The sequence below is a fragment of the Lithobates pipiens genome, unplaced genomic scaffold (genome assembly GCF_037356315.1).
Source record: "Lithobates pipiens isolate NorthernLeopardFrog02 unplaced genomic scaffold, aLitPip1_a1.2 Scaffold_28, whole genome shotgun sequence".
Taxonomy (NCBI): domain Eukaryota; kingdom Metazoa; phylum Chordata; class Amphibia; order Anura; family Ranidae; genus Lithobates; species Lithobates pipiens.
In genome coordinates, this window is record NW_027507789.1 from 79,983,872 (window position 1) to 80,005,568 (window position 21,697).

The 21,697-nt window shown below is 47.1% G+C and overlaps 1 long non-coding RNA gene across 1 annotated transcript in view; it reads left to right on the plus strand.

The window, feature by feature from the left end:
• Positions 1–2,935: 2,935 nt before the first annotated feature.
• LOC143935506 (uncharacterized) overlaps positions 2,936–21,697 on the plus strand; it is a 71,775-nt gene continuing 53,013 nt past the window's right edge. Inside the window, exon 1 of the long non-coding RNA XR_013263543.1 lies at positions 2,936–3,365. This is a non-coding gene — a long non-coding RNA (uncharacterized LOC143935506). The remainder of the gene's footprint in view (positions 3,366–21,697) is intronic.

A 21,697-nucleotide genomic window follows, 5' to 3' on the forward strand; every position in this document is an offset into this window, starting at 1 on the left:
CTATTTGCAACAGCATTCAATACCAAGCTTCCAAGGTGCATCTCAAGGCTTCCTCAACCCCAAGCGGAGGCATTAGATGCCCTCTCAGCCCCCTGGGCATGCAATCGGGCCTATGCCTTCCCTCCACGGCCTTTCATTCCAAGATTCCTGTCAAGGCTTATGATAGAAACCTCGACAGTGATAACGGTCCTACCGTACTGGCCAACACATCCTTGGTTCCCCACAGCAATGTATCTAAGTACCCGACTTCCAGTCAAGGTTCCAATAATATCTCTTCGCCTCTCGCAAGGATGTCACACCCTTCCAGATCCCCGCAGGCTGGATCTTCACATCTGGCAGCTGAAAGGGAAAGGTTCCAATTTCTAGGGTGTTCCAACAAAGTGATCGCAACCCCGCTCAAGGCAAGAAAACCATCCACAAACAAAAGTTCAGGGCCTTCATGATTGGCAGAAGCTGTGATCCAGATTCCCCATCATCCTCTCAAATTATTGAGTTTTTGCAGGCAGGCCTAGACCTAGGTCTTGCACTAGGTACACTAAAAGTACAGGTATCAGCAATTTCATTGGCAAACCAGTAGAAGATGGGCCGAGGACTCATTAATAATACAGTTCTTCAAAGCTGTCAAAAAGATCCGACCGCCAACTAAACAATCTTTTCCCACTTGGGACCTTGCTATTATCCTAGAGTCCTTAGCCAGTCCACCTTTTTGCCTCTTCGGAGTCAGCATCGCTTTGGAATCTAGCCTAGAAGCTAGCCTTCCTGATAGCTATAACCTCTGGCAGACGGGTTTCAGAGCTCCAAGCTTTAGGAGCAGATCATAATCATATCATATTCTATCCGGACAGAGTAGAACTCAGAACAGTGCGAGGATTTATTCCCAAAGTCGCATCATCCTTAAACATGTCAGAGCCTTGGGCACTCCCAACATTTTCAGAACAGGACTCTGGTTCTCTTCATGAGCTAGACATTGCCTCCACTTTGAAATGCTATCTGCAGGCCACAGCATCATTCAGGGATTCCATCAGGCTGTTTATAATTCCCTGGGGCAAACACCAAGGCAAGGAGGCGTCAGCAAGAACGATTGCCTCATGGATCGTTAGACTCATCCACAAGGTGTACAGGACAAAGGGGCTGGAACCCCCTTTGGCGGTCAGGGCGCTCTCCACCAGAGCAGTTTCTGCCTTTTGGGCGGCAAGAGCGAATGTGTTAATTGAAACTATTTGTGGGGCAGCGACTTGGTCGTCCCGACATACATTTCTGAAACATTGCAGGGTGGACCCAGGAGCTCTTGCATCGGTGGAGTTTGGCAGACAGGCAGTCACATCAGCCCTCGCTTCTTCTAAATAATAATTTCTTTAAAATAGACTTCTAAGCATCCCACCCATCTCAGCTAGTTATTTGTCACAGGTATGCTGCCATGGAGGCACCAGGAAAACAGAAAATTGTACCATACTTACCGTAATTTTCTTTTCCTGGTGCCTATCCATGGCAGCATACAATCCCACCCTCGGTATTCTATATTACGGAGAATGCGGGGGCAGTACTAACCTTTTCTTTTATAATATTCACTAGTCCTGAGGGAGGAGCCAAGGCGGAGCTTGTCACAGGTATGCTGCCATGGATAGGCACCAGGAAAAGAAAATTACGGTAAGTATGGTACAATTTTCTGTTATTATGTGTGCAGAACCGCTTTAACATGTTTTCATATGGAACACGTTCTGTAGTACAAATCTCCAAAATGCACAGGCGTGAATCCAGCCTAAGTGCCCATGCACACTGCAGCTTCTAAATCTGTCCAAGGTCTGATTCACACTTGTGCAGGTTGCAGTTTGCATATTGCAGGTGTATTTAGCATTTTTCGATGCGCATCTTTAGACCATTTAAACCATCTAATGTAACCAAAAAAAACGAAAATCCCTGGCCCTTTCCAAAAAATGCACAGATGTGAACTACATCCATAGCAAACCATGTTAAATGGACTGTAGGGTGTTTATGCAAAACTGAAAATGCACAAAAAAAAATAAAAAATAAAAAAAAGCATAGGTGTGCTTTTTTATGCATTTTACTCCAGACTATTGACTATTAGGCCTCATTTACACTGGCACTGTCAAGGCTGCATCTATAGTCATTTAGAGGAAATTTCTAAATAAAATATAATGGATTTTAAGGCTGGATTCACACTAACGCGTTTTTTGATGCATTTTGCAGAAATGCAGGGACATTTTTTTTTTACATGTGTTCCTATGGAACATGTTCGCATCAATGCATTTTTGTGCCTCTGCATTTTTGGAAAGGGCGGGGCATTTTTTTCATGCAAAATGCAGTGTTTATTCATGTAATAGAAGTCAATGGAGCTGCATCAAAAAACGCAAGCACTGCATTTTTACTGCAATGTGCAGTTTTTTTTTTTTTTTGTTTTTTTTTTCACTGTACATAGCTGGTTGTCAAGCAACCACAGTGAAGAAAAAAAAAGAAAAACGCGGCAAAAACGCATGTCCAAAAACGCAACAAGCACTGCAAAAACGCTCAAAAGCAACATGCATAGATGTGAATCGAGCCTAAGGCCCCCTTCACACTGGGGTGGTTTTCAGGAGCTACATCGCTAAAAATAGCGCTTATGTAGCGCCTGAAAAAAACAGCCCCTTTCACTCTAGTGTGAAAGCCGGAGGGCTTTCACACTGGAGTGGTGCGCTAGCAGGGCAGTGAAAAAAGTCCTGCTAGCCGCATCTATGGAGCGGTTTATTCACCGCTCCTACCCATTGAAATCAATGTGATGCTCAAAATGCATATACAATGCCACCAAGGAGGAACAGGAAGTGAGAAATTCTAAGAAAAAACAAAAACCATTTAGAAGGGAAATCAGCTGATGGGTAACACGAGCTGCCTGTGAGAGAGGGGAGGGACCCGATGACGGCGCCCGTGTGAGCAGATGGGGGCGGTCCCGCTGATCAGCTGGAGCAGCGTGAGGGGAAAGGACGCTGAGCTCCATGAATGAAGCCGCCCGGACCGTCCTATCCCATCACTAAACAGACGGACTGTACACACGGGGGTGTACACCCTCAGGGTGTTAAGCGGGCAAAAGCGCTGTTCAGAGTCCGTCGACCCCCTCCCCCCCCCTCCTCGTATTGTCTCTGCTGCCCTCGTACGAGACCTACAGTGGGCTAGTGCACAGCCAGGATCCAGGACCAGATGGAGTGATAATAAAACAGCGTCTGAAGAGATTCCTGGAGCACTGGCAAACACAGGGGAAGCACTGACTGATACTCCCTTGATGATCCCCTGGAGGCTGTATGGACAGAGGAACGAGATGGACTGAGGATTGAGGACACGATAAGAATATTTATAAGTAACCACCTCCTCCCCAGGTACTTTTTGAACCATTTATGCTGAATACATGTTAAACCTCATTTGAAATGTATTTGAACATTGCCTGTTGAATGCTCTGGGCGGCCCTAGATGAAAAGACTCAGTGTAAGGAGGAGGAGTGGAACAGGGCAAAACAGTGGAGGCTCAGGAAATTGATCCCACACATTTTTGAGAGGGCAGACCAGGATGTAATAGGAATAAGTGGAGCTTAAACATAAATGACTTATAAAACGACATATATCCACAAAAACGATGTATATGACTTGCATATGAAGTATATGGAATGATCGCCGGAAGGTTATGTGTGATAAGGTGTTGCCCTCTTTTTGGAGTCTTGTAAACTTCTTTTTAGAAGAGATCGCAGTAATAGCTCTCACTTAAAAACACAGAGAAAGTAGGCGGGGATCTGGGAGCCGGGCTCTCACCGCAGTGCAGGTGGCACAATCAAAGAAAGACTGAATAAGGCTAGGTTCACACTATTGCGATGCGGGAACGCCGCGAATCCGCGGCGTTTTCCCGCATCGCTCACCTCCCGCCGGCAGTTCACACTGCCCTATGCGGACGGCTGGGGGTGTCAATGTTATGTTAATGACACCCCCAGATCCGTCGGCATATCGCAGTGCGATCTGCCGACTCGCACAGGAATCGGATCGCATGGTGTGAACCCCCATGCGATCCGATTCCGTTGCGGACCCAAAAAAGGGTCCTGTGCGAGTTTGCTGCGGGACAGCTGCGAGTTCAGCCATACTATCTGTATGGCTGAACTCGCAGTGCTACGGAGATCGGATGTGATTTGCTGTGCGAATCACATCCGGATCTCCCCCCGCAGCAGTGTGAACCCAGCCTAAAGAATTTTTTATTTTTTTTTCTCTTAACCCTGGGGAGGCAAAGGACAAAAGGTGGGAACATGAGAGGAAGAAATCAAAAGGCGAATGAATCAAAGGAGAGTCTTAACACAAGTACGATTCAGAAGTATATGAAGGAAATCAGTGTAAAAAGCCCCGGATTAGAAAAAAAGCAGCAGGGGGTAAAGGAGAAGAAGAGAGAAGTAGCTAGGTCAGCAGGGGCCCCGGGAGATAACTCAGGGGAGGAGTTGGACTCAGATTTGGAAGGCAAAATGAGGGGGCAGAGGCATATCGCTCAAATCCCCACAAAAGGTGAAATGCTGGAAATGTTCGCCAAACTAGAGAATACCATCAAAGTAGAAATTTCAAACGTCAGGACGGATATGGGCCATTTATTGAGGAGAGTGGAAGAAGCAGAGGAACTAACAGGTAAACAGGCCCATGAAATATTAGAACTGAAAACGCAAGTTGGGAAACTGCAAACGGACCAGCGGGACATTTTATATAAGCTGGAAGAACAAGAAAACCAAAACAGACGTCAAAACCTAAGGATTAGAGCATTGCCTGAACAACAAGGAGAAGATTTGGGGGTTAAGATGGGAAAAATATTTAACCCTATATTAGGAAGAGGGATAGGAGAGGATTTAAAGATTGAGCGGGTTTATAGGGTGAGGAAACCCCCAGGTCTGAGGGAAGAGGTCCCGAGAGACGTAATTATAAAATTTTGCCTCATTGAAGATAAAGCCAAGATATGGAGCAGGCTCAGAGGGCTGCCCCCGTTACAATATGAGGGAGTATCTTTACAGGTTTTCTCGGACTTATCGGCAGGAACATTGGCTCGGAGGAGACGTTTAAAACCGTTATTAGAACAAATGAAACTGGCGAATATCCGATATAGTTGGGGGTTTCCAGCGGCCCTATTGGTCCAGCGGGACGGAAGAACATTTAGATTAAAATTTCTAGACGAGTTGGAGGTCTTCTGTAATAATCTGGGGATCCCAGTACCAAAGATTTCTAAAGATCCCTAATGGACTTATATAAAGGACATTGATATTGGGAGTTGGATTTGGGGAAGGCTTATACGGTTGTTGATCTCCTTCTCTCTTTTTGCTTTTTTTCTTTTTTTTTTTTTTCTTCTCTCTTCTTTTTCTTTGTGGAGGAGGGGGAGGGGGAGAGTGGGGAGGGGGGATGGTGGAAAGAGGGTGGCGGAGGGATCAGGTGGGGCCCCGGGACATCATACCAGGTCTGAGGGGGGACCCCCATTCTCCCAGGGGTGGGTGGGAGGGGGGGACCCTGACACGGGTGGCCGCGATCGGAGTCGCACCCTAGTGGGTAAAAATCTGCAGAATAGAGGGGGTCCTCAGCTGCAGAGTAGAGGTCGGGATTTGGCCAGGGGGGGAGGGGGGGAAGGGGGGGGGGAGGAGGCTCCTTGCAGCACCAACTAAGGTAATATGTATTGAGATGAGGCAGAAAAGAAGACGGAAGTATTACATCTTATTGGAAAGCTATAGATGATAGAAGTAAACTTCCTGTCATATAATGTTAAGGGTCTGAATTCTCTGGTTAAGAGGCATAAATTATTGAAGGAATTACAGCAGTACAGAGCTGGGGTGGTGTTCCTGCAGGAGACCCACTTGTCGCAGGACACAAATATCAAATTATATTCAGATAGTTATCCAAATTGGTTATATGGGGACTCGCCTATAAAGAGAGCTAAGGGAGTCGCAATAGGGTTCGAGAAATGTATAAAGTTCACATTGCTTGATAGGATGACAGACCCTGAAGGCCGATACCTGTTTGTAAAAGGAAAATTAGGGGATAAGATTCTCACCCTAGCAAATGTATATTGCCCCAACAAGAATCCCATAAGTTATTTGAAAGCAGTTCTGGGGAAGTTAGAAGATTTTAAGGAAGGGGAGGTTGTCCTTGCAGGAGATTTCAACTTTTGTATGGATCCATCTAGGGATAGTACGTCCCAGGCTAGGGGGCTAAATACGAAAGCATTGAAAATGATTAAACTATGGTTGAAACAACACCAGATGATGGATGTTTGGAGGCTGCAGCATGATAAAATAGAAGATTACACCTTTTTTTCCCCCGTGCATGGGACGTACTCCAGGTTGGATCACATACTGGTTGATCACAGGCTATTGGACCTAGTGATGGAAACCAAGATAGGAATAATTACATTATCAGACCATGCCCCGGTGTCAATGAAGATGAGGATGCTCGGAACGCAGAGGCAATCGTTCACGTGGCGATTGAACGAGAACCTTTTGCAGGACGAGAAAATTGCGGAGGCAGTACTAAAGGAAATTGAATTTTATTTCTACGTTAACGACACAGCTGAAATTTCTGGTGCCTCTCTTTGGGAGGCACATAAAGTATATATTAGGGGCATCCTCATCTCCATGGGCACAAGAAAAAAAAAAGGAAAGACTTGAGAAAATAGAAAACTTAAGAGAAGAGGTATATAAATTAGAACAGGCCCATAAAAAATTAAGGCGGCAACAGCAGGAAGATCTCCACTTATTGGTGATTAAGAGGGATGAACTTAAAGATATGATGGAACAGGAATCAAAGAGGACATTGGACAGGAGAACTAGAGAGAGATACTATCTGGGAAATAAAATAAGTAGTCATCTAGCAAGACAGCTGAAAAGGAAGAGAGGGATTAATTTTATTGATAAAATACAAGACAAGAACGGGAAGATGACCCATACTACCAGGGAGATAGCCGAGGTGTTTAAACAATACTATGAAGCTCTGTATAATTTAGGACAAAAAGGGGCAAAAGATTTTAGAAAAAAAGACAAAATTAAAGAATTCCTGAATAAAGTGAAACTACCGAGCTTAGCAGAGAGTGATTGTCAGGGAAATAGGAGTTACCTTGTGGGACGCGATCGTGTTAACGCGCGTCAGCGCCCACGAAGACGCAATATGATTCCCAGACGAACGCCTGATGGAGCCTCCGATCGAGTACGCGTGCGCCGGGTAGTACGAACGCATTACGTTACACGTCGTAGGCGTACGGACGCGGTGGCGCGCTCACGACGTAATCCAAGCGCCGTGTCTATTTAAACGTTCACCTGACAGCATCACATTGCTGGTTTATCGTCAGCTCTTCCTGAGTACCCGTGCCTGTTATCTCTGCTACCTGATCTCCTGTTACCGACCCGGCTTGTTTGACCTGCTTCCGATTACTCTCCTGGCTCCGACTTCTGGCTTGTTCCTGATACTCCTTGTCTGCTCCCGGCACCCGACCTCGGCTTGGCTTGACCTCCGTTCCTGATCTCCAGTTCAGTATTCAGCCTTCTTACCTCCGGATTGACCTCCCGTGTTTGACCTTCGGCTTGACCCTGACCCTGCCTTGGACTTCTTGCACAGTTGCCTCCAGAGACTGGTCTGCTCAGCATTTCCATCTACTGCTGCTACCCGGCAACCTGTGCTACTGTGGGCACTGCATCCCTGTGCCATCTCCAGGGTTGCACTGCACTCGGCCGCAAGGGGAGCCCTCTCAGCATCTCGGCCTCCTAACCTCGGTAGTGACAGTATAAACCAGCCAGATGCCAGAGGCCGACAGAGGCAACTCCCCGATAGAGGCCATCTTACGGGAAGTCATGGCCCTGACCCCAGCGATTAAGGGTCTCCAAGAGAAGTACCTTCGATTGGAAGAACGTCTGCAGCACCCTCCTGAGCCATCTGTCCTCTCTGGCCAAGATCCTAGCGCTATAGTCTCAACCTCTCCCGAGCCACGAGTCCCTGCACCAGAATATTTTCATGGGGACCGAAGAAAATTCAGAACCTTCAGGAACTCATGCTACTTGTACTTCTCTCTGCAGCCTCAGACATTTACTTCTGAAATGACCAAAGTGGGTTTTACCATCTCACTACTAAGGGACGATCCCCAGACCTGGGCTCACGGCTTACTAGAGCAACGCAGCTCTTCCATTAGTACCTTGGATCAGTTTTTTCAAGCTATGGCCCGTATTTACGATGATCCCTTTCGGACAACTACAGCCGAAGCAACCTTGTACTCCCTCCGCCAGGGCGAGCGGCCTGCAGAAGACTATACAGTAGAGTTCCGTACTTGGTCTGCAGATGTCGGCTGGAATGAGGCAGCTTTAAAATATCAGTACCGGATGGGGCTGTCCGAGGTCCTCAAGGACGAGCTAGCCAGATTGGAGGTTCCCCCAACACTTGAGGAACTCATTCAACTTACCACACAGCTTGACAGGCGCCTACGTGAACGCCGGTCTGAAACCACTTGGACCTTTAACTCTACCCAGGCTCCACCTCCGGCCTGCCCAGCGGCATCCTCTGTTCTGAATGGCCCGTTCCGCTCTCCCTTGACCACTGAAGAGAGGCTTCGCCGCCGTCAGGCACATCTCTGCTTCTATTGTGGGGAATCAGGACATCGTATTGACCACTGTCCCACCAGGCCAAGTAAATCCACCCTCTGCACTCCATGTCATCTCCAGGTAACGAAACCCGCGTCAACCCACATCGCCCTTCCTGTCACATTGACGATGTCAGGTCAGGAGATCCACTTACAGGCAATACTGGACTCTGGGGCCTGCAGCTGCTTTCTGGACTCAACCCTGGCTAAAAATCTTGCTCTCCCGCTTCTCTTGAAGAAACAAAAGCTGACTGTCCGTCTGGCCGACGGCTCCCTACCTAGCTCCGGCCATGTCACCAGGGAAACAAGACCCATCCTAACGACCACAGATTCTGGTCATCGGGAGTTTATCAAATTCGACGTCCTGTGTTCTCCCATGTTCCCTGTCATCCTAGGAATCCCGTGGCTTCAGGCACACAATCCTCGGATTGATTGGTCCAAGAAAGAAATAGCCTTCACTTCAGCTTACTGCCAACAACACTGTCTGGACCCCGAATCTAGAAACTTGCCCAGCTGTTTGACCGTCCAACCCGTGCTCAGTCCCGCTCCTAACATACCAGCAGCGTACCAAGAGTTCAGGGACGTATTCGACAAGGGAAAGGCAGATATCTTGCCTCCGCACCGTCCCTATGACTGCCCCATCGAATTATTGCCGGGAGCTCCCATTCCCTTCGGCCGGATTTTCCCTCTCTCCGAGACTGAACTTGAGGCCTTAAGACAATATATAGATGAGAATCTGGCAAAGGGGTTCATCCGCCCTTCCTCATCCCCTGCTGGTGCGGGCATCTTTTTCGTAGAAAAAAAGGACAAGACTCTGAGACCGTGCGTGGACTACAGGGAACTAAATAACATCACCCTCAAGAACCGCTACCCACTTCCGCTCATCCCAGAACTTTTCCAAAGGTTCCACACTTCCCGCATTTTTACTAAGCTTGACCTACGTGGAGCCTACAACCTCGTCCGTATCCGGAAGGGGGACGAGTGGAAGACGGCATTCAGAACAAGATTCGGGCATTTCGAATACTTGGTCATGCCCTTCGGATTGTGCAATGCCCCAGCAACTTTCCAGCACTTTATTAATGACGTCCTCCGGGAGTACTTGGACCACTTTGTCGTCGCCTACCTGGACGACATTCTGATCTTCTCGACCACTCTAGAACTCCATAGAATACATGTTAAAAAAGTGTTAGGTATTCTCAGGACCCACGGACTATTCGTTAAGGCCGAGAAATGCGACTTCGAAAAGGAATCTATTCAGTTCCTGGGACTCATCATTTCCACAGGTGGAATCGCCATGGACCCCCAGAAAGTGAAATCCATCCTAGACTGGCCCGCTCCTTCTGACAAGAAGGCTGTTCAAAGGTTCATTGGGTTTGCTAATTTCTACCGGAGGTTTATAAGGAGCTTCTCCACCATAGTAGCACCCATCACGCAGACCACTCGTCAACATATCAAGTTTCTCTGGACTCCAGCAGCACAATCTGCCTTTGACCAACTCAAAACCCTCTTCACTACCGCACCTATCCTGCAGCACCCAGATCCCGCCTTACCCTACGTTCTGGAGGTCGATGCCTCAGAGGTGGCCACAGGAGCAATTCTATCCCAGCGACAAGGTCCCAAGGCATTATTGCACCCTGTAGCCTTCTTTTCACGGAAGATGAGCCCCCCAGAGAGAAACTACGATGTAGGTGACCGGGAGCTTTTGGCAATCAAGACCGCCCTTGAAGAGTGGAGGTATCTCTTGGAAGGTGCCGCTCACCCCATCCTGGTCTTCACCGACCATAAAAATTTAGAATATCTTCGCACAGCTAAACGTCTGAGACCCCGACAAGCCCGCTGGGCTTTATTCTTCTCAAGGTTTAATTTTCATGTGACCTACCGTCCAGGATCAAAAAATGGCAAGGCAGATGCCTTGTCCCGGATGTTCCCAGACTCCTCAGAAAAGACTACACCTAGTACAATTCTGTCTCCCCAGAATTTCCTGCTAATGCAACCAGACCTAAGGGCTTCGATAGCACAGGCCTCTAACCAATGTACTGACGTAGAAGCTTCTTCCTTGAGAAGTCAGGACGGGCTTCTATGGCACCAGAACAAAATTTTTGTGCCTCAGCAGGCCAGGTTACTCGTACTAAGGACCTTCCACGACCACCCCCTGGCCGGCCATTTTGGGGTGCGGAAGACGATTGATCTTGTGCAACGGTCCTTATGGTGGCCTACCTTAAGATCCGACTGTAAAGAGTACGTTGATTCCTGTACAACCTGCCAACGAAACAAGGGGTCTAACGCTAGACCCTGGGGCCTGTTAAGGCCGCTACCAGTCCCAGAAAAACCGTGGAAGGAAATCTCTTTGGACTTCATTGTGGAGTTGCCCCCTTCTGAAGAGCACACTACCATCTTGGTAGTGGTGGATCGCCTATCTAAGATGGCGCACTTTCTGCATATGAAAGGGACCTCCTCCGCCTTGGATACCTCAAAAATCTTCATTAAGGAAATTGTCCGCCTACATGGTGTACCCGACAGCATCGTATCAGATAGAGGGGTGCAGTTTACCTCCAGGTTCTGGAAAGAGCTCTGTAAGTTGTTATCGATTAGAATATGTCTATCCTCAGCCTACCACCCACAGAGTAATGGACAAACAGAGAGAACCAACCAGACGCTCGAACAATATCTGCGATGCTTTTGTTCTTTTTCCCAGGATGATTGGGCCTCCCTGCTCCCTTGCGCGGAATTCGCGTACAACAATTCAGTGCATGCCTCGACCAACCAATCACCCTTTTGGGCAAACTACGGGTTCCACCCTTCGTTCTTACCCAATACCATTCCTGAATCTACGGTCCCAGCCGTTCAGGATAGAGTAAACCTCATCCAAACGAACTATCAGTTGCTTCAGGATACCATGAAGAAGGCTCAGGAGGAATACAAAAGACATTATGATAAGAAAAAGAGAATTAACCCTGCCTTTAAGATAGGGGACAAAGTGTGGCTCTCTGCTGTGAACTTAAAACTGTCATGTCCTTCTCGGAAGTTGGGACCCAAGTTCCTGGGCCCTTTTGAGATTAGACGTATAATTAACCCTGTAGCATTCGAACTTGCTTTGCCTAATTCTCTTAGAATTCATCCCGTTTTCCATGTCTCCCTTCTCAAACGTGTCATCTCCAGTCCTTTTTCAGGTAGAGAAGAAGTGCCCCCGCCTCCGGTCCAGGTTGGTGATGAAACCGAATTTGAAGTCGAATCTATCCTTGATTGTCGTCGGAGAGGTAGGACAATCCAATTTCTAATTAAATGGAAGGGGTATTCGGCTGAGGAAAATTCTTGGGAACCTGCAAGTTTTGTACATGCACCTAGACTCATACACAGGTTTCGATGTCTTCATCCTGAAAAATGGGCTCGTTTAGGCATCCGGAGGCTGCCCCTTGGGGGGGGGCACTGTCAGGGAAATAGGAGTTACCTTGTGGGACGCGATCGTGTTAACGCGCGTCAGCGCCCACGAAGACGCAATATGATTCCCAGACGAACGCCTGATGGAGCCTCCGATCGAGTACGCGTGCGCCGGGTAGTACGAACGCATTACGTTACACGTCGTAGGCGTACGGACGCGGTGGCGCGCTCACGACGTAATCCAAGCGCCGTGTCTATTTAAACATTCACCTGACAGCATCACATTGCTGGTTTATCGTCAGCTCTTCCTGAGTACCCGTGCCTGTTATCTCTGCTACCTGATCTCCTGTTACCGACCCGGCTTGTTTGACCTGCTTCCGATTACTCTCCTGGCTCCGACTTCTGGCTTGTTCCTGATACTCCTTGTCTGCTCCCGGCACCCGACCTCGGCTTGGCTTGACCTCCGTTCCTGATCTCCAGTTCAGTATTCAGCCTTCTTACCTCCGGATTGACCTCCCGTGTTTGACCTTCGGCTTGACCCTGACCCTGCCTTGGACTTCTTGCACAGTTGCCTCCAGAGACTGGTCTGCTCAGCATTTCCATCTACTGCTGCTACCCGGCAACCTGTGCTACTGTGGGCACTGCATCCCTGTGCCATCTCCAGGGTTGCACTGCACTCGGCCGCAAGGGGAGCCCTCTCAGCATCTCGGCCTCCTAACCTCGGTAGTGACAGTGATAGATGTGACTTAGATAGACCCATTACAGAAGAAGAGATCTTTAAGGCTCTGAAAGAAACCGCCTCCGGCAAAAGTCCGGGACCAGACGGATTCACGATCTCGTATTTGAAAAAATATAAAGAGATCTTGGTCCCTAAGCTCTGCAAGTACATGAACGGCCTGGGCAGAGATTTTGGGATGAAAGGGGAGGCCTTGCGGGCCTCAATCACGGTGCTGCTAAAGGAGGGGAAGGATAGCACGCTTTGCTCTAGTTACAGACCGATAGCCTTATTAAACGCGGATACCAAACTATTCGCCAAGGTCTTAGCATCTAGGCTGAAGGAAAGGATGACCGAACTGGTTCATCCGGACCAGGTCGGATTCATCCCTGAGAGAGAAGGTAGGGACAACGGAGTGCGTTCGTTGCTCCTGCTACAGGCCTTAAAAATGAGTGGGTCCCCAGGACTATTCCTGTCGATAGATGCGGAGAAGGCATTCGACAGGGTAGACTGGGGACTCATGTTTGAAACACTGGAAGTGCTGGGCCTTGGACCAAGAATGATCCAATGGATCAAGGTGTTATACAATCATCCTCAGGCATCTGTAAAAGTGAATGGGATGTCATCCTCCCAATTCCAAATGGAGAATGGAACAAGATAGGGGGGCCCTTTGTCACCCCTTCTTTTTGTACTGTCCTTGGAACCGTTATTGGCCTCCATCCGAGATAACCCAGACATAAAAGGGATTAAAGTAGGTGAGGAAGAGCACAAACTCGCAGCATATGCGGACGATGTGCTGTTCTACATCTCCAACCCAAGGATCACGATTCCGAACTTGCTGAGGTTGTTGGAATAATACGGGGAAATCTCGAATTTAAAAATAAACCTCAGCAAGTCCGAAGTTCTAAATATTAATATCAAGGGAAAGGAAAAGGCAAGACTCACCGAGGAATTCCGATTTCCTTGGCGAAAGGAGATTAAATATTTGGGAGTTCTCCTCGCCGATACCATTAAGAAAATCTATGTTAACAATTATATTCCATTACTAGAGGAAATTAAGAGAGAAATAAAAAATTTTTTCAACATGCCACCTCTCCTGGTTTGGGCGAATCAACGCGGTCAAAATGGTTCTGGCCCCAAAGATTCTATATAAGTTTCAAATGCTGCCCATTTCTCCCCCCCTAGCTTTCTTTAGGACATTAAAAGGGCTAATCTCAAGGTATATTTGGCAACATAAAAAACCAAGAATTGCTTATGCGGTTCTGAGCAGGAAAAAAAAAAAGGGGGGCCTTGCAGTCCCGGATTTTAAAAAATATTACAATGCGGTGGTTCTTACACGAGTGGTGGAATGGGGGAAAGAGGCAAATAATAAAAGGTGGGTAAGGGTAGAAAAGGCGATGAGCCAAGCACAGTTAGGACGGATAATTTGGAATCCCCCCCAGTATAGGTCAGTAGGAGTAAACACACATGAAATAACACGTAATGCACTTAAGTTATGGGATCGAATTCACGCACATAATAAATGGAGTTACAACTCACCTTTGATTTACTTAAAAGACAACGACTATTTTATACCTGGGAAACAAGAGGTGGGGGGTAATTGGATAATAAAAAGTAATGCACAGGTAAAAGATATTATTTACAGAGGTAAAATTAACACGTTTGAAGTACTTAGGAAGGACAGGGAACTTATGCGGTTTGATGCATGGAGGTATCTTCAGTTAAGCCACTTTATTACAAAACTCCCCCATCCAATTCGGAGTGAGGAAGAATATAGGCCTTTTGAGCGGCTGTGTCTGAGAGACAAATCAAAAAATAATATAGCTCGAATTTATAAAATTCTATTAGGGGGGGAAGGACTGGAGGGCCCGCCCTATATTAAAAAATGGGAGAGAGAGTTGGGGACTCGTTGCAGCACTCAGACCATGGAGAAAATAATGAAATTAACTCATAGCGCGACGGCAGATAATAAGATGACAGAGTTGAACTATAAGTGTCTCGCAAGGTGGTACGCGACCCCAGACAAAGTGAGTAGATATGTAGTTGCACAATCCCCAGAGTGTTGGCGGGGGTGTAAGATAACAGGAACTATGGCTCACATCTGGTGGGATTGCCCGATTATTAAAAAATATTGGAAGGAGGTGTTGGAGTTAATAAAGGTTGTAACGAATAAACACATAATTGAGGATCCTTGGACTGTTTTGTTTCACGGGACCGAAGGCCCGGTGAGGCAATATAAGTCCTCTATAATCCCCATACTGCTCAGTGCCGCTAAAAGTTTAATTCCAAAAAAATGGCGGGAGCCGGATAGCCCTAAAATACGGGACTGGATACTCCGGGTAAATGAAATGCAGAACATGGAGTGCCCAGCGGAAGAGGGGGAGGAAATTGTATCCGGAGAAGGGCGTACGGGCAAATGGGTATCTTGGAAAGAATTCAAAAATTCCTGGAGGTATGTAGAGGAAATTATAAAATAAAGCCGGGATAGATATACATAGGGTTGGTGATGGTGGATACAACTCTGAACCCACTGCAAGGAAGGGGGGGGGGGGGGTGGGAGTGGGAGGAGGGAGAAGAAATGTTAAGCATATTTTGTTGTAAAAAGATATTAAGAAAAGATTGAGTTTGTGATCGATTGTATTGTTTTTTGACTTTTGTTTTTTGTATACTCTATTTTGTAAAGGAAAAGAAAAAGGAATTAAATAAAGAATAAAAAAAAAAAAAAGAGAAGTAAAAACGAAGGGGGAAAAAAAAAAAAGTGTAAGTGACCAACAATGCACTAGCTTAAAGGAACCTATTTAGGAAAAAAAAACAAACAAAAAAAACAAACCTTTACAACCTCTTTAAATACCTTTACAAACATGTCAAAATGGACTTGCTCCTTGCAACATTCACTGGCAGGATCAAAAACATAAAATAATAAAGAGAAGGACATGACTGATTGTAAATAACTCTCTACAGTGATTTGATCTAGTACATGAGCAATTTTGCCTCTACAGTACTTGCACACTTTCAAAGTAGTATTGCCATAGTTTTCCAATTATAGAATCCCACAGAGGACCATCTGTCACAAAAGGGAACCTGTGCGACACACCCTCTCCCTCCTGTACAACCTATTGAGTAGTCAGGAGGAGGAGTCGACCCCCACCATTTATCCACAAATGGGAGAGGGACTTAGGCATCATATTTAAGGTACTCTATGCAGTTGCATAGAGTACCTTAATCCGATTCATGCTATGGTTGCCCGGTATGGTGGTGGTAAACACCTGCCCTCCACTCTGGCAAGGCTGATGAGGGTCCTGCAACAGTAGATTAAGGCTGAACTTTCAGACACAGAGCTTCGGGCTATACCTATTTAGACTTTGCTCTCATTTACGGCGGAAGCTGCTTGATGTCTGGACACCAGGTAGGTATAAAGCTAATTTTCTTCTTAAGGGCTCAGTGCAGATGCAGTGGCCACATCCATGGCTTGTCTTCACTCAATGCCATCAATGATGGTGGTGGCTCTTTTCCATGCAGAGAACTAGCTGGTTGTTTGCTGGCATAATTGCATTTAGGGCTGCAACTAACGGACATTTTCATAATTCATTAGTTAGCCGATTGTTTTGATTAAATCAGATCAAATAAAAATTAAAAATATAAAAAATAAAACACACGACGACCTGCAATACTATTCTGCAGATTTTCAGACAGGACTACTAATATAATGCATGACAGAGTCCCTTGTCATATACAGGTATCCTGCCGTGTCTATTTCACCTGGGGCCACCAATGACGGGGCACCCTATTCCACCCGGGACCACCAATGGGGCACCATTTGCTCCCACCCCCCCCGAACACCAATGGAGCACTATTTGCCCCCCCCCCACTCCCCAGAACACCAATGATGGGCAGCACGTCTCCCCTTGGTGCTCAGTGATGGGCAGCACGTCTCCCCTTGGTGGTCAATGAGGATTCACTATTGAGTTGGCCCACCCTTTTGCAGCTACAACAGCTTCAATTCTTCTGGGCAGGCTGACCACAAGGTTTAGGTGTGTGTCTTTGGGAATGTTTGACCATTCTTCCAGGAAGAGCATTTGTGAAGTCAGGCACTGATGTGGACAAGTAGGCTTGGCTCGGGATTCTCTGCTCTAATTCATCCCAAAGGTGTTCTATTGGGTTGAGGTCAAGAATCTGTCCAGCCCAGTAAAGCTCCTCCACCCCAAACTCGCTCATCCATGTCTTTTATGGATTATGCTTTGTACACTGGTGCACAGTCATGTTGGAACAGAAAGGGGCCTTCCTCAAACTTCCCACAAAGTTGAGAGCATGAAATTGTCCAACATTTCTTGGTATGCTGACACCTTAAGTGTTGCCTTCACTGGAATTTAGGGGCCAAGCCCAACCCCTGAAAAACAACACCACACCATAATCCCCCCTCCACCAAGTGATTTGGACCAGTGCACAAAGCAAGATCCATAAAGACATGGATGAGTGTGTTTGGGGTGGAGGAACGTGACTGGAATGCAGAGTCCTGACCTCAACCAAATAGAATACCTTTGGGGTGAAATAGAGTGAAGGCTGCGAGATGGGCCTTTCTCGTCCAACATCAGTGCCTGACCTCACAAATGTACTATTGGAAGAATGGTCAAATATTCCCATAGACACTCTCCTAAACCTTGTAGACAGCCTTCCCAGAATAGTTGAAGCTGTTAGAACTGCAAAGAGTGTGCCAACTAAATATTGAACCCTATGGACGAAGACTGATATTCCATTAAAGTTTGTGTGTGTTCGTGTGTAAAGGCAGGTGTCCCAATACTTTTGACAATATAGTGTATGTGTAAGGGGGCACTCTGCCACACTCTGATGCAAGGGGGCGATACTCTGCTATAAAGTGGGACTCTGATGTAAGGTGTTGTGGGTGATGCAATGGGCTTTGGGGAGATTCGATGTTCTGGGGAGATGCGTTTGGGCGATGGGATTCGATGTGTTGGGGCGAAGCGATTCGATGTGCTGATGTGATTCGATGTGATGCGATGTGCTGGGGCGATGCGATGTGATGTGCTGGGGGCGATTTGAAGTTCTGGGGATATGTGATGCGATTGGGCGATGGGATTCTAGGTGTTGGGGTGAAGCGATTCGATGTGCTGATGCAATTCGATGTGTTGGGGGTGATGCAATGTGCTTTGGGCGATGCGATGTGCTGGGGGTGATTCGATGTTCGTGGGAGATGTGATTCGATGTGTTGGGGGAGATGCAATTCGATGTGCTGAGGGTGATGCGATTCGATGTGCTGTGGGAGATGCGATCCTATGTGCTGGGAGCAATGTGGTGCGATGTGCTGGGGGCGATGCGATGTGCTGGGGGGTTGCAATTTGATGTGATGTGCTGGGGGCGATGCGATTCGATGTGTTGCGGGTGATGTAATGTACTTTGGGAGATGCGATATGCTGGGGATGATTCGATGTGCTGGGGAGATGTGATTCGATGTGCTGGGGGAGATGCTGGGGGAGATGCGATTCGATGTGCTGGGGGAGATGCAATTCGATGTAATGCCAAGTGCTGGGGGGCGATGCGATGTGCTGGGGGCGATTCGATGTTCTGGGGAGATGTGATGCGATTGGGCAATGGGATTCGAGGTGTTGGGGTGAAGCGATTCGATGTGCTGATGCGATTCGATGTGTTGGGGGTGATGCAATGTGCTTTGGGCGATGCAATGTGCTTTGGGCGATGCGTTGTGCTGGGGGAGTTGCGATTCTATGTGCTGGGGGAGATGCGATTCTATGTGCTGGGGGCAATGTGATGTAATATGCTGGGGGCGATGCGATGTGCTGGGGCGATGTGATTTGATGTGATGTGCTGTGGGCGATGCGATTCGATGTGTTGCGGGTGATGCAATGTGCTTTGGGGAGAGTCGATGTTCTGGGGAGATGCGATGTGTTGGGGCGAAGCGATTCGATGTGCTGATGCGATTCGATGTTTTGGGGGTGATGCAATGTGCTTTGGGCAATGCGATGTGCTGGGGAGATGCGATTCGATGTGCTGGGGCCAATGTGATGTGCTGGGGGCGAATCGATGTGCTGGGGTGATGCAATGTGCTGGGGGTTATGCGATTCGATGTTCTGGGGAGATGCGATTCGATGTGCTGGGGCGATGCGATGTGCTTGGGTGATGTGTTTCGATGCGATGTGGTGGGGCAAAGCGATTTGATGTGCTGATGTGATTCGATGTGTTAGGGGTGATGCAATGTGCTTTGGGCGATTTGATGCGCTGGGGGAGATACAATGTGCTGGGGAGATGCAAATCGATTTGCTGAGGAGATGTGATGTGCTGGGGGCGATGAGATGTGCTGGGGCTATGCGATTCGATGTGCTGATGCAATTTGAAGTGTTGGGGGTGATACAATGTGCTGGGGTGATGCGATTAAATGTTCTGGGTGAGATGCAATTCGATGTGCTGGGGCGATTCAATGCGATGTGCTTGGGTGATGCGATTCGATGCGATGGGTGATGCAATTTGATGTGCTGGGGCGATGTGATGTGCTTGGGCAATGCGTTTTGATGCTATGTGGTGGGGCAAAGCGATTTGATGTGCTGATGCGATTCGATGTGCTGGGAGATGCGATTCGATTTGCTGGGGCGATGCGATGTGCTGGGGCGATGCGATTCGATGTGATGATGCAATTCGAAGTGTTGGGGGTGATGCAATGTGCTGGGGTGATGTGATTTGATGTTCTGGGGGAGATGCGATTTGATGTGCTGGGGCGATTCAATGCGATGTACTTGGGTGATGTGATTCGATGCGATGTTTTGGGGGCGGCGCGATTCGATGTTCTGATGCGATTTGATGTGTTGGGGTGATGCAATGTGCTTTGGGCGATGCAATTTGCTGGGGGCGATTCAATGTGCTGGGGGAGATGCGATTCGATGTTCTGGGGAGATGCGATTCGATGTGCTTTGGGCATTTCGATGCGCTGGGGGTGATGCAATGTGCTGGGGGAGAGGCAATGTGATGGGGGAGATGCGATTCGATTTGCTGGGGCGATGGAGATGTGCTGGGGTGATGCGATTCTATGTACTGATACAATTCGAAGTGTTGGGGGTGATGCAATGTGCTGGGGGTGATGTGATTCGATGTTCTGGGGGAGATGCAATGCGATGTGCTTGGGTGTTGCGATTTGATGTTCTGGGAGAGATGCGATTCAATGTGCTGGGGCAATTCAATGCGATGTGCTTGGGTGATGCGATTTGATGCGATCTGTTGGAGGCGACGCGATTCGATGTTCTGATGCGATTTAATGTGTCGGGGTGATGCAATGTGCTTTGGGGGATGCGATGAGAAGTGTTGGGGGAGATTCGATTCAATGTGCTGGGGGCGTTGTGATGCAATGTGCTGGGGCGATGCGATTTTACGGGGAGGGGGGTGATGCGATGTGCTGGGGGAATATTTTCTTATTTTTAACCCGATTATCTATGTAACATAGAGAAAGTTGTTTGTGCAAATAGTTGTAAATAAGCAGTTTTTTTAAATACTCCCACCATCCCATCTAAGGCCCCATTCACACATGCGGACATTATGTGCGTATTTCATCCATCCGTTTGCGGATGAAGTACAGACATACATGCATTCCTATGGGATAGCGGGAGTCGGCGGATGAACATCCGCAAACACCCGATATCGTCCGCCTCCGCAATTGTCCGATTCTGCAGACGGAGGAAAATCCTATTTTTCTATCCGTCTGCAGAGCGGATCGGATGAACACGGACAGACGATCCCCCATAGAGGAGAGCGGAGAGCTGACAGGGCGGTCCATGCACAGTGTACTGGGACCGCCCTGTTATCCTCCGGCTCAGCGGGGACAACAGAGCGATCCCCGCTGAGCAAGCGGATCATTACTGATCCATCCCGTGTGAAAGGGGCCTAACACCAAAACACAAGCACAATTTTTCAAAATTAATATGCACAGTTTGAACTTCATAAAGTCGTCTTCAATACGTCTAGATGCATAAATGAATTGTGTTGCTGACATTATTATTTTTTTAATTATTTTTTTTTCTTTTTAAATGAAAAGCTGTACAGAAAAAAGTATCAGCTGAGTGTAGATATGTGTGTGTGTGTGTATATGTACAGAACACGATATATATATATATAGTGTGTGTGTGTGTTTCTTGAATAATATTTCTTGTACATGCAGTATATTTACTAGTTCCTGGAGGGAGGAGGGGTTTGCATAGATATGGGTGGCAACTTCCTCTAACACTGCCGTTGCCATGGAAACCTGACCTGAAACTTATTACACTGCTTGTGCAGCATTGAGCATGTGCGAGATCTGCAAGGCTGAAATCCAGGAAGAAATATGGTCTGGCTTCAGATGCCCACACTTAAGATGGCCACAGTCTGCTGCTAGTTTATAAACTTTCAAAATGCTGTAATAACCTAACAAAACGGACCTTAGTTTACAGACCAACTTTACTGAATACATTAAGCTTGTGTATTATAGGGGTATTTTTATTTAAAAAGTGTAATTTTGGCCTGAGCACCACTTTAACCACTTCAGCTCCGGACCAATAAACACCTTAAGGACCAGAGGTCTTTTTGCAATTTCGCACTGCGCTGCTTTAACTGGTAATTGCGCGGTCATGCAATATTGCACCCAAACGAAATTTGCGTCCTTTTCTTCCCACAAATAGAGCTTTCTTTTGATGGTATTTGATTGCCTCTGCGATTTTTTTTTTTTGCGATATAAATGGAAAAAGAGCGAAAATTTTGAAAAAAAAAGATATTTTCTTCTTTTTGTTATAAGAAAAATCGAATAAACTAAATTTTAGTCATACATTGAGGGCAAAATTTATTCAGCCACATGTCTTTAGTAAAAAAAATGTCAATAAGCGTATATTTTTTGGTTTGCGCAAAAGTTATAGCGTCTACAAACTAGAGTACATTTTCTGGAATTTACACAGCTTTTAATTTATGACTGCCGATCTCATTTCTTGAGGTGCTAAAATGGCAGGGCAG